Consider the following 12352-nt stretch of genomic DNA (forward strand, 5'->3'; position numbering starts at 1 on the left):
GCTATAATGCGTAAATATTGAGTCATTGACTGACGTGTCAATAATTTACTTCCTGGGACGCAACTTCGCGAGATGATTTACCTGATAATATTTGTCATATCTTAAGCAGATAAATTCACTCAGGTTATCCCAATTACTCTGAAATCATCAATCTATTCTTGTCCTATAATTTCCTTTTCAGTTTTCATGGTCTCTGATAAGATAAATTACGCCTCGTTTTTTCAGACGCATATTTTTATCTAGGTACACAACATTCATATCTTCGTTAATCCCACAATGTATAAACCACATCTATGTTTATGAAGCACGTGTGGACGGCGCTATACAGAAATTGAGGTCATTCTAATAATGAAGACTATCCCAAATGTTCAGCCATGTTAGACATGACTGTGTGCCTAAAAATATAAGATGAGCTTTTTATCCAGCTATCCGACTATTGAAGTAATCCTTAAGTAATCATCATTTGGCAGATATAGGACAAAGACATTGATTTTGATTGTTCGTGAATGCTGCCTAGTAAAGTCAACAGGTATCGGAAGAAATGTGTAAGTAAGCATGCTTTTTTCATGTCTTGTGTAAATAATAATTCCTTAGTGTGTTATCATAAGTTAGCAGCTAAATTCCTGTTTGTCATCCTGACCGGGTTCTTGCGAACACAAAGGATTGCTCCACTTTTTATTGTTGTCTCAAGGAGTCAAGGTGCAGTCCGGACTTACCGGACTACAATGTAAAACAAAGCACAAGTAAAACATACTACGTAGTAAAAGTTCTTTCTTAAAAACTTGAATAAATAATCTTATTCCACACTGCTTATAGTGTCTTAGTCTTTCCTCGTCTGCGTATAAATTACATGCAGGAGATCCCACAATTAATAACACAGATACATATACCTAGTTATAATCTCCGCATAATTGGGGTCACGGAATCAATAGTTCCGTTCGTAATGGATTTTCCCAACCAATCGAAAGCAAATTGCGTGAATCATCTCGTCTTAGAAGGTGTAGATGTCATTTAGGTGTCATACGAGGTTGGTATGGTGTCAGTGGGCGCTGGGTGAACAGCCTCAAGAACCCCATCGAGTTTGAGCACGTTTGGGCTCTGACTCATTCCATGCGGAAAATTGTAAATGGAAACTAACGGATGTTTTTCCTTAATGCGCTAGGTGTGTAGTTACTAGATTTGTATTTAACCATTTATGTACACAGTAAAGACACACGAAAGAAGAGGAAGTAACATAAAATAGTACAAAGGTACTGCTTATTTCTAAAGAAATCTCTTCCAGCAGACCCGTAGTAGGAGAGTAAGAATATAGAGATGTAGACATACTGTGTAAAAGAACAACAAAGGACAAATAAATATACATATATATAAATATATATAAATATATGTATATCTATTGCTTTATACATATATATAAATATATGTATATATAAAGCAATAAATATTATATAAATACAAAAAAAAATAGGTACATACTTTATAATAAGACTCTATGAAGAAGAGGAGGACAAATAGTGGGTTTTAAGCTTCTTCTTAAAATTAGCAATAGTTTGACAGCTCCTTAAATCAGGCGGCAGCGAATTCCACAACCGTACTGCGTGAACTGTGAAGGAGAAGGAGTAAAAGTCAGTGGAGTGGGAGGGGAATTAAAGGAGAGATTTGAGATGCGCTCTGGCGAGCGAACAAATGAGAAGCGTTCTCGCAGATAGGAAGGAGTTTTAGGATTAAAAAGGATATTATAAAGAAGACACAAAATGCGCGTGTTCCTGCGAAGACGAATAGGGAGCCACTTGAGTTCCTTGCGAAAATGAGAAACATGATCATATTTTTTGAGATTGAAAACAAAACGAATACATAAATTTTGCAACCGCTCAAGCTTATTTAAGAGCTCCTCTGTTTTTTGTTGTTCTAGTGAACATTCTCATTATTTAGATTCACGTGTTCAATCTAATCTAATAGGTATCAAATATCTATGCCCAAGCTGTCAAATATTAGGGTAGAAACTTCCTCATGTACAAATTATAGGTACCTCGTGTGCGTTTAATTAAAGCTCGCCAGTTTTTAGCATATCTAGACCAGACAAACAAAATGATTGACTGGTACCGTACCCACCGAGAATGGTATCTGTGTACATATGTACCTGCCCACTAGTCGCCATTATGTCATAGCTACCCACATATATGTCGGAATCGATGAATTTAATAGCGATTATGCTTATTTATGATAGTTTATAGTTGTCATTCGCGACATGCGAGCAAGGCGAGTCAAGGGCATCTGCCAACTATTGTTAGAAGCTCCTGATAGAAAACTATCTGCAATGTATCGATGACAGAAGTATTAAGCTATCGATATAAATACTTTTTTGTCTGACAGGCATGTTCACGCCTTTAATTGTTATTAATGTATTGACGATATCAACATAAGCGCCAAACATAATTTTAAAATCATCTTAAATTATATTCACTGTCAATGTATTTTTGTCTATTTTTTGGCCTGAAAATAATTTGTCAACGGAAAAATCTGACTTTCAGGAATTATACGTGAATGAATTCAATAAATACAAAACAAATACGATACGCTCACTTTATACGATAATATCGAATTGATTAGCATTCATGGTTCAAGCCTTTTATGTTCCAAACGGACTTGTTTGATTATTATTTATTATCATAGATGGCGCTGGTGGTCCGCTAATAAAGATATTACGCTGCTATTTATAGTTCTCAATCTATTGCCGTATTGTAGTGTATCCTAGTAAAGTATTTCCTAGTAAGTTCTTTCGAGAATGTTACTATCTTGTCGAATGGTTATGCAATCTCATTCAGTGGTTCTAGTCGTATCTATGACTGAAATAAAATCTATCACAATGACCTCGGGAGTTAGCATGACGCGCGTTCAGTTTATCGATTGTTGGTAAACGAGAGTTAGGATAAGATTGCTGGGGAAATACTTGCACAATAATTTATTGGCATTCATTAACAAATTAGATTTAATCGTTTATTGTTAACTATCATTAGGTACCATTAACTCGTATAGGTACTGGGGCCCGATTCTCCTAATTTTACTTAAGCGACCTTCGATTGACGTTCGACTCGATTCGACTGAGATCCAATCCCGACTCGATTACGATTGAAGCGTATGTGGCATTCCGCTACTTTTTCTTTGAAATAAGCCTTTTTATCCTTTTCTGTCATTCAATAATGAATCATTTTGTCTGCAAATGATTTACGATTGCAAAATGATTGTACAGCAAACTACCGTATAGACCAAAATCATCAAAAGCAGACCAATCGCACACCAATCAAATGTCAATCGAATACGATTGGTCTTTTATTAGTAGCAGAATGTCCAATATGGTTAAAACTGCTATTACGATCATATTGCGATTCGATTTCTATTCGATTTTGACATTATTAACTTAGGAGAATCGGGGCCCTGGTTTCGAGAAAGCAATAACCGACAAGTGTACCTAGTAGAAGTGACTGCTCCGTAACGTACTTACTTTATTATTCAATTGGTATCAGAACAAAAATATAATAATTTTACACTTTCAAAACAGACGGATATTTACATAATTTTCAGAAAATTAAATCTTTTTCGTTCTATAACAGTATGACATAAATAAGTTTTTTTATAAGCTCGGGTCAATGACCTGCAATTTTACCGTTCAATATGTCTGAAGGTCGGGGTGTTCTAACATCCCCGGTTGGAATCAAAGATGGCGGACTGGCGCGTCTGACGTCCAAATAGTTTGCAAACACAACGTGTGGGTGCTAAAGTATCTCAATTCTCATGCATACATAATATTGCATAAATATGCATTGGATGCTCTTATCTCGGCTGACACTGCGCATACTTTCTCACGGTAACTCGACACCTTCATTACTGACAAATTAGATCATTTTAGGAGAATATTGAGTCTGCAAAATCTGATATTTACAACAGAGGAAACTGGACGTACGTGGTCCTTCCATGTCGTACCCTATCAATCAAGCAAGACAAAACAGCCACTAAAATAGATATGGTTGTTGTGACAACAATGTGATAGGCACGTAAGCACAATAAACAAATGAACGAGTAGCTAATAAACCTTATCGTCGATTTCACGTGTTTTACCCAAAAGATAAGCAACAATAGATTACGGTTTGTTTTTTTATGTCAGGGTTTGCAGATGGATTTAATAGTTTTATTTGTCAACTCACATCTTCTATAATACGTGAATTTGGAAAATAAACTAAATAATGGATAGGTATACGATTTCATTCTACTGTAGAATAGACATTTTGTATGTCCCATCATTAGCCTAAAACCAGGAAAATCTTACCTAGGTAGTGGAAGGGAAATCTGACAAAATTAAACGCGAGAAAGTGTATCGGAGGAATGTTGCCATAATATTTATTAATCTGCCATAATTTACAGAATCTGTGTGTTCATAATATTATGAATATTGTTTTTTTCTGCAATTAAAAGACAACTTGAAACCATTTATTTAATGTTGTCGACCAACTTTTTGGTTCTTCCAACTACTTATTAGGTACCTATTATTGTTTGTAACCATCAATCTATTTGTGTAGAGACAAGTCCAGAACACGTGCTCACGTGCACGCGTGTAGGAACTAATAATTAGATGGTATGGTATCACCAGCCCTTCTATGTCTTCCACTGTATTCTAACACAATAGCAACCAAACACTAATGTAGATAGGTATATATATCTACATTAGTGTTTGGTTGCTATCGTGTTAGATTTCTTTGATTTTTTGTCTTAATGTATGTCTTAATAAAAAAAACCTCGCAACTAGAGCACTGCATAACACGTAGTTTTTAGATGCCTAATTACATCTGTCGTGGGTACAAAAAGTATAGATAGTATTTTGAAAAGTATTTTTAGAAAGCTTCCTCGGTCTGTGCATTGGTTCGTCTAAACTCCGTTACGAAATAGTGATTGTTGCATTTTGTGATTTCTCGAAGCATCGACAGCCCTGTAATATCGTCTGTCAAAAATAATACAAATTGAGAATCCAGAATATTCCGAGTTATCTCATACACGTGAGATATTTTTTATCATACATAACAATGTCGATTTGCGGTATTAAAACCTACAGCTACTTAACTTTCAACTTTATTCTCGTCAAACAAATAACGTTATTTTGTTTATGAATGTAAAAATAGTGGTTGCCACAAAGCTTGGCGCTTAGCGTAACGATCTATGACACGATGCGTTTTGGCAAATGTCCGTGATGCGCACAGCCAATGCGCTAAAAATGAGTTATGCACGCAACTAAAACTGAGAGTGTTGATAATTATGTTTAGTAATTAAATATACGCAAAATATATATTTGTTATTATACTTAGTCCATACAGATATGAACTGGTTGATCTTTTAATAAATTATAATGTTTATTTATCAGAATACAGCAGTTAACAAGCTTGTATTGCAACTCCTACGTTACAAATACCTAGGTATAACAACAAAACAAAACTCAGGCAATAACAATAAAATTCAATTATCATAAATTATTAACACCTACTTCCTTTTGTAAACAAACTTGCAACTTCGCCAAATATCTTCTTGCATACCAAGGTGACTATAAAATCGTGGCATAGCAAGAAACTATCTGAAGTAGGTACAATTACATTTTCTTATCACTATTCTACTAAGTTAGTCTATTGTGAAAAACACGTCACGAGCCGATAAGGACCATGATATTTAGAACACACCCGTGCGCCAAATCTTGTGAGATAATTACGATATTACTTGAACAGGTCCTTAAACTCATTACTTCAGTGTTCTAAGTTTGTAGGCGGGTGCATTCTCAACTTGGTCGGTTAATACGGAGGTGGCCGCGAAAGCGATGCTCGCGTGGCGCGGGTCGCCGGTCACGTTTCTGAAACACGTGACGTTCCAGCGCACGTGTCTGCGTTATTGCATCGTGTGGTAACTCCCAGACGGTTACCAGACTGTTCGGGAAACTTCTACCACTTTCCCGTTGTTCGCTAATCGTGACGTTATACAAACTTGTTTAGCAGTAGCACGTAATTTGTTATCGGTGTTGTTGTTTTGGTACTGTAAAAAATGTTCACTGGGTTTGATTACATTTGCATAAATGTAATTAACATTATGGTTATTTTAATACGGGCACAATCGATTGCATCAATTTTAGCGTTCTACAGCACTTTACATACAATTTTATTACAGAGGTAGATACACAAACTGAAACATACAAGAGGCGTTCTTAATCAAAAAAGTCAAACAAAAAAAAGACAACACAATTCATAGTTCTGATCCAGTCGATTGTACTTATTATTTAGTGGAATTTTGAAAACTGGTACTGGCAACCCAAGCGTTCACTAATCGTCTAGAATGGTCGGAACGGGTTCGGGCAGCTTCGGGTAACATCGACAGTGTTCTACTGCGGTTCTACTAGAGTTCTCCGACCGGCGCGACTCGAAACTTGCTTTGCTTGCTCCATACATTATTCCAAAATGATAATAACATGGTTGGATTTTGCGGAGCTCCATTTACGACCAACTTGTACCGTTAACGATATAAAGTTCAAATTGAAATAACCTTTAGTTATAATAAAATGCAGTAGGTTAATTATTTATTTGCAAAGAGATTTATGCTTGATGTCTTTATAGGAGGTATGGGATTAAAAGAAATAATATACTAATTTGATATTGAAATATTTATTCTATACTTTAAATGGTACTTGGAAGCAATACGTCCGTCTAACAAGATCCCGTGACGCAGTGTGTGTAGAGTTTAAATAAACAGTAGATTGTTCAGATAGAACAAAGAACAATGTTATCGAAAGTTAGGGGTATTAGTTTTTGCTTTATATAATCCAACACGCCCCCTCAAAAATTAATCCCTAACTTTTAGTCATTCGTTAGTTTACTATACAGTATCTAGTCTACAATTCAACATTACAAAGTGAATACCAACTTATAAATACGACGTAACATATTATACTTCCAAGTAAGGTCTGGGACAACTGTACAATAATGGTCCAACATTTGCTGCACAGGATCAGGGAAAACCCAGAAAAACCTGATCAGACCATTTCATAATGAAATTGTACTTAAATTAAAACTTATTCTATACCCAATCCTTTTCTCAGTCTTATAAAAGACACGACTGGTAAAGGTTTTGTCAACAAGTCTGCCAACTGGTTACCTGTGGAAATATAATTTAATTTTATTACATTTTTCTCAACTTGTTCTCTAGAGAAATGATATTTTATATCTATGTGTTTGGACCTTTTATGACTTGTTGGATTATTAGCTATGCTAATACATCCGTTATTATCTTCATATAAAATAATGGGCTTATTAATTTTTAAGTTTATGCTTTCTGCCAGAGACTTAAGCCATAATGCTTCTTTAACAGCTTCATATAAAGCCATATATTCGGATTCAGTAGACGAGACCGCTACTGATGTTTGTCTCTTTGTACACCATGTAATTGTATTTTGATCAAATAATTTAAACACATATCCAGTAGTGCTTTTCCTATCATTACAATCGTGGCCACCCCAATCTGAGTCGACATATCCACTTAGGATGTTATTGTAATCATTTCTTGTATATGTTAACTTCAAATCAATTGTGCCTTTGATATATCTTAAAACTCGCTTTAAGCATAACCACAATTCTTTATTGTTCTTATTTGTGTACCGACTTAAAATATTTACGCATGTACTTAAGTCCGGACGCGTACAAAGCATAATGTACATTAAACAACCGATCAGGTGACGGCATGGTGCGTCACACTTCTTATCAGCGTTAAGAGCTTCATAGTTTAATTTAAGCTCCATCGGTGTGTTTATAGGATTGCAATCACTCATATTAAATTTATTCAAAACGGTTTTAATGTAAGCACTTTGGTCTAAAGTAATTTTATCATGGTGTCTCTCTATTTTAATGCCCAAAAATAATTTGATATCGTATAAGTCGGTCATTTCGAATTTAGTCATTAAATATGCTTTGAAATTATTCATTGTTTGCAAATCTGCACATGCTATAACCAAATCATCGACGTACAAGATTACGTAAATATTTTTAGAAATGTCTCCTTTACCTTTCACCTATCTACTGGGGAGTTCTGAAAACCTATTTCTTTGAGACATTGTTCAAATGTTTCGTACCAACATCTAGCTGATTGTTTTAAGCCATAAAGAGCTTTGTTTAATTTGCATACGTAATTATCTTTACATTTTACACCTTCAGGAACTTTCATGTAGATTTCTTCCTTTAGTGTACCATTTAGAAATGCTGTTTTTACATCCATATGATGAATCAGTAAATTATATTGATTTGCGTAGCTAATTAAGAATCTAAAGCTTGCTATTCTAGCAACTGGTGCAAATGTTTCATTATAATCACTAAGATATTCTTGACTGAAACCTCTAGCGACAAGACGTGCCTTATATCTTGAAGGTTGACCTGAAACGTCATTTTTAATAGTGAATATCCATTTACAATCTACAATATTTTTATTTGATGGTTTTGGTACTAATGTCCATGTATTATTTTTCTTAAGAGAATTGAGTTCTTCTCTGACTGCTTTTTCCCACTGATTCCTATCGTTCAGAGATTTAATTTCATTTAATGATTTTGGTATATTACTTGTGATGGATAACGCACTATAGACATCATAGTCATTTTCATTATATGATTTACGCGAACATGTTTTCAGTCTTTCACTTCTTCGTAAATTTAAAAATTCATCAGGTTTATCCTGATTTTTGTGTTTCAAACTACTCTCAGATTCATTTTCAGGTTCATTCGGTATTTCATGACTACCGATTTTTCGAATTTTACTTGTACTGCATTCATCAGATTGAGAGCTATCTGATTTAGGGCTAGAACTATGAGACTTATAAGACACTGATTTTGTTACGGAGTCATTATCAGTTTCGTCTTGGGAATATGTATTATTACTCCGTTCAGGTCGTAATGAAGGCCTAGATTCGATAAAATTAGTCTCATCAATTACAACGTCCCTTACAGTTTCATATTTTTCGAATTCTGTATTCCAAACTTTATAACCATTGGGTTCATAACCTACCAGTATTCCTTTCCACGACCTATTGTCAAATTTGTTTTTACTGGTTTTATTATGAACATATACAGTTGAACCGAAAACTCTGAGATTTTTAACGCTTGGTTTCCTATCATGCCACATCTCGTATGGTGTCTTTGATTGACTTAAAGCTTTCGTAGGCGTAATATTTATTAAATAAACTGCAGTTAAAACTGCATTTCCCCAAAAACGTTTTGATGCTTTAGTGCCATTTAACATAGCACGAGCTTTTTCTGTTATTGTGCGAACCATACGTTCTGCAACACCATTTAACTGTGGGGTCCTAGGAACTGTTAAATGATAGCTTATGCCTCTTTCTCTACAGTAGTTTTTTATTTCGGTGGATAAGTATTCACCACCGTTATCACTATAAAGATTTACTACTTTGAAATTGAATTTAGCCTCACTTTTAGCGACATAGTCTTTAAAAGCTGTAAACACTTCTGATTTGTAAGTTAACATATACACCACACAATAATGTGTGTATTCATCAACAAATAAAACAAAATAATTTCTGTTATCTATTGTTGGAGGTGTTATAGGACCACAAACATCTGAATGCACAATAAACAGAGGGCGTTTAATGTAACTTTTGTCTTTAACTTTATTAAAAGGCAGGCGAGTCTGCTTCCCATTTATGCATGCTTCACACAACTTATCATTTGGAGTTACGGTATTTATTTCATCTAAGTCATCAATCATATTATGACATTTTAACTGCAGGAATTTAGTTTTACTTATATGTCCTAGGCGTTGATGCCATAATTCATATTTATTTTCATTAACATAACATGCTTGGGAAGCGGATTCCCCTTTTATTACTGGTATTTTAAACTCTAGAACTATAAGATTATTCAATGTCTTACCTTTCATGATGATTTTACCTTCCTTTGTAATTTGTGTGCCTTTGTCATCAAATATTATGGTGAATCCTGCTTGCTGCATCTTTGATACCGATATTAAATTATATGGTACTTCGGCACAGAACAATACATTTGTAAGTATTCCTTGCACTCCTGTTTGACTGATAAGATTTATGTTTCCCCTTTTAGTTGCTGAAATAAATGTATTGTTTTTAGCTACTGAAATTTTTAAAGGAGGATTTAAACATTCAAACGATGTGAAGAGATCATCTCTATTTGTGATGTGATCAGACGCTCCTGAATCTAATAGGAATTTAATTGTCGAGTGGTCTTTTTCATAATGGTATGCGCTTGTCATGAACGCAAATCCTGAAAAAGAAGAATTCGAGGTCGTTCCCTCTTGCAGGGCAATAGTTTGGACTTGTCTTGTCCTTTCTGGGGCATTGTTTTGTATATTTGTCTGTCTTTTGAAATAGAAACAATCCTGTTTCTTGTGTCCTTTGCGTCCACAGTAATGACATTTCACAAATTTTTGTTTGTTTGTTTTCTTGAATGTTGTATTCTTCAAATAGTTTTGTTTTGTGCGATTGTATCTGTTTTTATTATATTTTTCTTCAACATGGAGTATCTTTAAACTGGTATCACGACTCTCGTTTTTTAATTTTACTTCGTGATCTAATAGTCTAGTTTTTACAAAACCGAGAGTGATATTTTCTTCAGATAGTGTCTCAATTGCAGTGATAACGCCATCATATGTATTCGGGAGAGTAAGTAATAAATGAGCTACTTTGTCCGTTTCCTCTAATTTAGCTCCAGCAGCTGATAATTCTGTCAGCAGATCGTCAAATGTTGAGAAGTGTTTGATCAAGGGTATATCGGCTTTTAATTTTAATCCCAATAATTGTTTTCTCAGCGCTAATTGAGTTGCTACACTTTTCCTTTCATAGATCGCGTCAAAATGTTTAAAAACTGCTTGAGCAGTCCCATTTTCATTAATATAATTAAGATATGAGTCCGCCAAATATTCGACTATAATACTTTTGGCTGCCTTATTATTCTTTTCCCACTCAGCGGATCGCGTTCCAGGAATTTCTTCGTCAATAACACTGAGCAAGTTTAACTCTGAAAGCAGTGTACGAATTCTAAATTTCCATACACTGTACTTTTCTCCATTAAAAGGCTTAATGTTTCTTTTCACTTTTTCCATTGTCACAACTTTATTTTTATTTACAACTATGCACTTTACTGTCACTACGCACTACTGAATGTTCTCACTACTAAATGTCCTTTTTCGCACTGGGCCCATAACCTATAGGAGGTATGGGATTAAAAGAAATAATATACTAATTTGATATTGAAATATTTATTCTATACTTTAAATGGTACTTGGAAGCAATACGTCCGTCTAACAAGATCCCGTGACGCAGTGTGTGTAGAGTTTAAATAAACAGTAGATTGTTCAGATAGAACAAAGAACAATGTTATCGAAAGTTAGGGGTATTAGTTTTTGCTTTATATAATCCAACAGTCTTTGTGTATTTGCAGTAATTAAGTTCAAACTAACATAGGAATTAATGTTCCCGTTATGATGGCGGTTTAGTTTAGATTGCTGAATTAGCACAGCGCTGCACATCTCGAACTTTCTAAAGTCTATGGAAGTTTCTATGGAAATCTCGATCTTTCCATGGCAGATGGCAGGTGAGATTTATTGAGTTAGTAGGAGTTTTTTATTTTAACTGAATAATATTGACCTTTATTTTATTACAATTCGTGTCATTAAAATTATATAAAATACCTATTTATGCTGTTGTTTTAAACAGATATTCTGAACGTTAGATCGTATAGTTTTGGCGCCAAATAAGTAGGTCACCGACCTTATCTGTAATTATGACTGAACTCAGCAGAAAACCTACCTACATTATAATGTACCTACAGAGAAACGCAGCTGTATCAGACCAAGTTTAATTCAATTTTAAACAAAATACAAACACATTGAAGAATTATGCTTTTCTCTAGAGACGTTTTTGGAACTCCGCAAACTACAACCTGATGACCCCATTAAACTACGTAATTAATTACTTAGAAACACACGTCTACATTCCTAGAATGTTGAGACTGTGAGTAAGCAAAAAGGATTCACACGATGAATGGTTCTTGCACCCAAATTCTTTTAAATCGTAACCGTATTCCGAGTTGAGCATTAACTAAGAAAACAAATGAGTGATAATATGACGAAGTTTGTTTCTAAAGAGTACCTAGGTAAACTACATAGCTACAGTACTAACTTAAAGATAGATGAAATGAATATGTGGTATTAAATCTTTTTGCAAACATATATAAAGACGATCTATGGCACTTTGCAGCTATATTTCGTCTACGAAACGCGTTAAACGCGAATTCAC

Source organism: Helicoverpa zea, chromosome 1, assembly GCF_022581195.2.
Source record: "Helicoverpa zea isolate HzStark_Cry1AcR chromosome 1, ilHelZeax1.1, whole genome shotgun sequence".
Classification (NCBI taxonomy): domain Eukaryota; kingdom Metazoa; phylum Arthropoda; class Insecta; order Lepidoptera; family Noctuidae; genus Helicoverpa; species Helicoverpa zea.